We start from the raw sequence: 6,096 nt of genomic DNA on the forward strand, positions 1-6,096 counted from the left end.
CCCAGCATCCACTTAGGACGTCAGAGAAAATAAGATTTTACTCACCGGTAAATCTATTTCTCATAGTCCGTAGTGGATGCTGGGCGCCCATCCCAAGTGCGGATTGTCTGCAATACTTGTATATAGTTATTGTTTAACTAAAGGGTTATTGTTGAGCCATCTGTTGAGAGGCTCAGTTATATTTCATACTGTTAACTGGGTATAGTATCACGAGTTATACGGTGTGATTGGTGTGGCTGGTATGAGTCTTACCCGGGATTCAAAATCCTTCCTTATTGTGTCAGCTGTTCCGGGCACAGTATCCTAACTGGGGTCTGGAGGAGGGTCATAGAGGGAGGAGCCAGTGCACACCAGGTAGTCCTAAAGCTTTCTTTAGTTGTGCCCAGTCTCCTGCGGAGCCGCTATTCCCCTTACGGAGTCCCAGCATCCACTACGGACTACGAGAAACAGATTTACCGGTGAGTAAAATCTTATTATCACAACCATAGGAATCTAAACATACGATGGCGTCCATCTACGTGAGGGACGCGTAACATAAACAATAAACAAAAAAAAAATAGTATCCGCCAGAGCCAGGGGACCATCAAAGCAAGAAAAAATACTAAAGATGGAGTTCTAAGAAGGTGTAGGGTGGGAATGGAGAAGAAGAAGAGGAGAAGGAAGAAAAGGGGAGGAGGAGGAGATTAGAGAGAGTGGAAATTTACGTGAGGGAAACAGGAGGTCTATGATCTAGGAGTTGGTGACAGTACCATGTGGCGCAGTGGAAGCTTTGTTGAATAGCAAGTTTTGTGGACGTGGGAAGTGTGGATAAACTTTCCCCAGCATTGGAATAATGCGGGAGTCAAAGTTTCCTTATCAAGAGAAGTCTCTAACCAGTCCATTGTAAGGAGGAAAAGTAATCTAGAGGTCGCCATGTGTAAGGGGGGGGGGGGTCATGTATCCATTGCTGAAGTATGGATTTCCGTCCCACGGCCGAGAGAAGCGTCACTAGTTTTTTGTCTTGAGATGGAATGTTAGGCTGGTCAAGGAGATGTCCAAAGAGGGCCCAGGAACAGTACATCGGAAGTCAATACCTAATGTACAGGAGCTGTATGCCTGTAATAGAACCTGTTGTTAATTTATTTGAATCCCATCACTGTGCAGAGAGGGGTCTGGCGACGTTGGACCACCCAAATGGAGCTGCCATGTGCCCAGTGTTTTGGACTTCACTGATGTTCAGGAGATCATAGCGTGGGCCATGGAGAGGGGGTGACTGATCCCCAAATTTTGCCAGGGACTTAGCCCTTATGGCGCTGCAGTTCCAGTTATTGACTCTACATCCCATATGCTACAGCCATGAACCCACATCCCTCCCCCCGTTATGTGTTATTATTCTTTCCTGCTCTTGCATAATATCTGAGAGACTCTTTGAATGTCTGGAGAGTTCCCGCAGACTCTCAGGGGTTGAAGGTCACTCCCGTCCGCATCCCACACACATGATGACACATTTCTCAGCAAATTATTTAATTTATATACACCCATCTCCACAATTTGCATCGCCTCCCCAAATCTTTCTTCCCACATCAACTGCTGAGACACTAATCAATCTGCCTAAGCACCAGCTGCCTTCCAGGTACTGCAGTGGGCACAGTTAGTACACAGACTTACCTGGCCCTACCTACCCAGCCCCGCCCAGCAGCCGGTCTACCTTATCTGCAATATGCTGAACCTGAGCACCAGGTTACCTGTTCAGCAATCATGTTCCTGACTCCAGATTACCTTATCTGTCCTCCAAATAACAGGCTGTTGTCTGACCTTCCAGGCTCACCTGTTCCTGTCCTTACTGGAGAAGTCATAGACTTGGCTGCCAGTGAAAGGAGCCTCTGCCACAAAACTGAGGATAGGGTTTTACTCTTTATGAAGTGACAAGGCCAAAGTGGCTTAGTCTTGACCTGTCACTCACGGGGCCTAATTCAGACCTGATCGCTCGCTAGCTACTTTTTGCAGCGCTGCGATCAGATAGTCGCCGCCCATAGGGGAGTGTATTTTTGCTTTGCAAGTGTGCGAACGCTCGCGCAGTCGAGCGGTACAAAAAAGTTTTGTGCAGTTTTTGAGTTGCCTAGAACTTACTCAGCCGCTGTGATCACTTCAGCCTGTTCGGGTCCAGAATTGACGTCAGACACCCGCCCTGCAAACGCTTGGACACGCCTGCATTTTTCCAAACACTCCCAGAAAACGGTCAGTTGCCACCCACAAACGCCCTCTTCCTGTCAATCTCCTAGCGATCGGCTGTGCGAATGGATTCTTCGTTAAATCCATCGCTCAGCAACGATCCGCTTTGTTCCCGTGCGACGCGCCTGCGCATTGCGGTGCATACGCATGTGCAGTTCTGACCTGATCGCAGCACTGCGAAAAAAAACTAGCGTGTGATCAGGTCTGAATGACCCCCACTGTGATTATAAGAATACGTTTGGTCCTTCCTATATTTCCTTGCTTTGTTTCTCCAGGCTACGGTGAATAATTGATATTTTTGCAGTGTCATGGCCATAGCTCCAGACATGTGAAAATCCCAAATCGAGACACCACTGCTCTGCTATGCCTCACCCCCTGTCGGCGGGACACTGCAGTCCGTGTTTGGAACAGTGCCTAAAAAAGTGGGACTATCCCTCTGAAATCTGTATAGTTGAGGAGTATGCATGGCAACCACAGTCACGTGGAACATGATGCTAGATTGAGCGAGGTACAAGCATGTTCCTTTTTTTGACTTGTCTGAGAGTCCTGCACATCAGTATATGCATCATTCCTTTGTGAACTTGAACCAAACGTCCACAATGACATCATCGTAAGCCATACGATCTATGCGTCTGAGACATTAGGGGTAATTCTGAGTTGATCGCAGCAGGAATTTTGTTAGCAGTTGGGCAAAACCATGTGCACTGCAGGGTAGGCAGATATAACGTGCAGAGAGAGAGATATTTGGGTGTGGTGAGTTCAATCTGCAATCTAAATTGCAGTGTAAAAATAAAGCAGCCAGTATTTACCCTGCACAGAAATAAAATAACCCACCCAAATCTAACTCTCTCTGCAAATGTTATATCTGCCCCCCCTGCAGTGCACATGGTTTTGCCCAACTGCTAAAAAATGTCCTGCTGCGATCAACTTGGAATTACCCCCATTGAACGATCAACCGAAGGCAAAATTTGAGGAGAATAGACACCATGGCAGTGACTGACGGGATAGGGACCGAGGGTAGAGTTTGTTGGGATTAGTGATTGGGGACATTATCTAAGGGAGAATAGGCATTGAGACTGTATATGAGGAGGAATTCTGGAGGATGGTGTCTGAAGGCATAATCTAAGGAGGAGAGAATAAGGGAAGGGCAGTTTTCTGTGGAGAATAAAGACCCAGGGCCATTATCTATCTAAGGATAGATGTCAAGCCAATACTTTTGGGAAGATAAGGCTCAGAGTCATTATATGAGGAGAATAGGGACCAGGCTCATTATCTGAGAAGGATATGGCTCTGGACTATAAAGTAAGAAGCATAGAGACCAAAGTCTTCATCTGATTCGAGAGATTATTGAGGAGAATAGGGACCAGGGCCATTATCTGAGAAAAATAGGGACCAAGGTCAGTAAAGAGGAGAATAGGGACCAGGGGCATAATCTGAGGAGAATAGGCACCAGGGTCATTATCTGAGGAGAAAATGGACCAGCCCATTATTTTAGGAGAATAGTAAACAGGACATTATATGAGTAGAATAAGGACCAGTGCCATTATCTGAGGACAATAGGCACCATGGTCATTATCTGCGGAGAATAGGGACCAGGACTGTTATCAGAGGAAAATAGGGACCAGAGTCATCATATGAGAATAGGGACCAGGCTACTGTCTACTGAAGAGGATAGGGACCAGGACCATTCTTTGATGAAAATAGGGACCATTGTCATCTGAAGAGGATAGGGACCAGGACCATTCTTTGAGGGAAAACAGGGACCAGTTTCATTATCTGAGGAAAATATGAAGCAAGGGCAATATCTGAGGAGGAACGTTGCCAGGACCATAACCTGGCATAATACAAGCCACAGTCATTATTTGAGCAGAACAGGAACTAGGATGATAACATAAAAAGGACCAGACAGTGTATGTGAGAATATAAACCAGGGACTCTCATCTGACATGTGGTTGATAAGACTAATCAAGATACTCTATACGATATATATACCAATCGGTGGCTATTTGACAAGTGGTAGCAGTAGCTATATGGCGTAATAATTTATTTTGATGTCTAGATAATGTAGGGAAGTCCAAAGATAAGAGGAGATATTTAGGGTCATGTAGGGTAGGTACCTGAAGCATCTGGGAATTGAGGTTAATGACCTGCTGCCAAAGGTTCGAGAGTTTTGGGCACAACCACCATATATGGAGGAAAGTGCCTTCAGAGGCGTAAACTCTCCATCAACTGTTTGGTGTATTGGGAAACATTTTGCTAAGAACCTAATTCAGACATGATCGCACCTCTGCAAATTTGCAGAGGTCTGCGATCGGATAGTCGCCGCCCAGACAGAGTGAAAATCCGCCCCGGCAAGTCTGCGTACGCCGTGTGAAAAGCTTTGCAAACACCGGATAGCTGCAAATCCATTCGCAACTCACTCACCAATGATTTTCCAGTTTGTGCGCAGCCCAAAACTTACTCCTACAGTGCGCAAGAAACAGGCTGATCGGGGCGGGGCCGGAGCTGCGTCACACACCCTCCCTGAAAAACACTTGGGCACTCCCAGAAAATGATCAGATACCACCCCCAAAAGTCCGCTTCCTGTCACTCAACCTGCGTTTGCCCCCTCGATAAAAGAAAACATAGGATTTTTTTGCTGTTTGGCCTTGTACCTGCGAATTACGATCCATACGCATGCGCAGTCGATCGATAATTGCTCACTGTGCCATTTCGCACAGCAGCGCTCAGATATGAATTAGGCCCTAAGTCGGGAGGGCACGTAGTACAAGCTCTACATTTTCTTTCATTTTGACAGAAATAGAGCTAGATGCTGCATTGCCTCAAATATTAGACCAGTCTTCGTTATCAAAAGTATCACCTAGGTCAGTCTCAGTGGCGTCACAAGGGGTGTGTGACCCACTCCCGGGTGTCACCCGCCGAGGGGTGACGCCAAAATGCCGGCTCCTGCACAGTGACAGGAGCCAAGTGCTGCACTGTTATATTATGTGCCGCACTCAGCTCCTGTCACTGTGTAGCAGCCAGCACTGCAGGGACAGCACCCCTGGGAGTCAGCCCTCACCTCCCACACCCCCCCCAGTGACAAAAAAAAGGGTGTCGGGATGCGAAGCCCCGCCCCCTCTGCAAAGCCCCACCCCTTTTCATGCCTTCAATGGACTAAACACGGGTGCCGCCCGTGAAGCCCCTCCCCTCTATTCAAGCCCCACCCATTCCCGTGAAGCCCCACCCCTTTCCCCTCGCTGCTGCACCGGGTGTTGCAGAGGTGAGTGACGCCTCTGGTCAGCCTCCCAAACAATTTCATGAGAATCCCGTGGTGAAAAGGGATCTTCGTTACAGAGTGAATATAATAAGAGAGATTAAACCTTTGGTGGAGGAGCGTCTCAGTCACACAACTTCAAAGGTTGTAAGAGGTCTATGCAATAGAAAAGGTTTCACTATGGAATGATAATGTCTTCATTGCAAAAATTGGAAACTTTTTTAGAGGAAATTGGTGTATTTGTCTGGATATCGGAGAACTGGGAAAAATTATCATCTTTAGTAATATCATTCAGGTATGGAATCATCCTCTATGACAGTGATTTTCAACCTTTTTTTACTCGCGGCACACCAAACAATATTTAAAATTGCCAATGCACAACATCAGTTCCCAACAGGAAAACAAAAACCCACACATTGGCCCTCACGGTAAAAAAAAAATCCACACATACATTGGCCTACACAGGAAAAACAATGACATTGCTCCCCACATAAATCATGTTGCTCACACATAAATGAATCACATTTCTCCCCACATAAATCCTATTGCTCCCCACATGAATTATTCACATTGTTCCCCCCATAAATCCATAAATCCTATTGCTGCCCACAGGAGAAATAACATAACAA

Source organism: Pseudophryne corroboree, chromosome 8 (assembly GCF_028390025.1).
Source record: "Pseudophryne corroboree isolate aPseCor3 chromosome 8, aPseCor3.hap2, whole genome shotgun sequence".
Classification (NCBI taxonomy): domain Eukaryota; kingdom Metazoa; phylum Chordata; class Amphibia; order Anura; family Myobatrachidae; genus Pseudophryne; species Pseudophryne corroboree.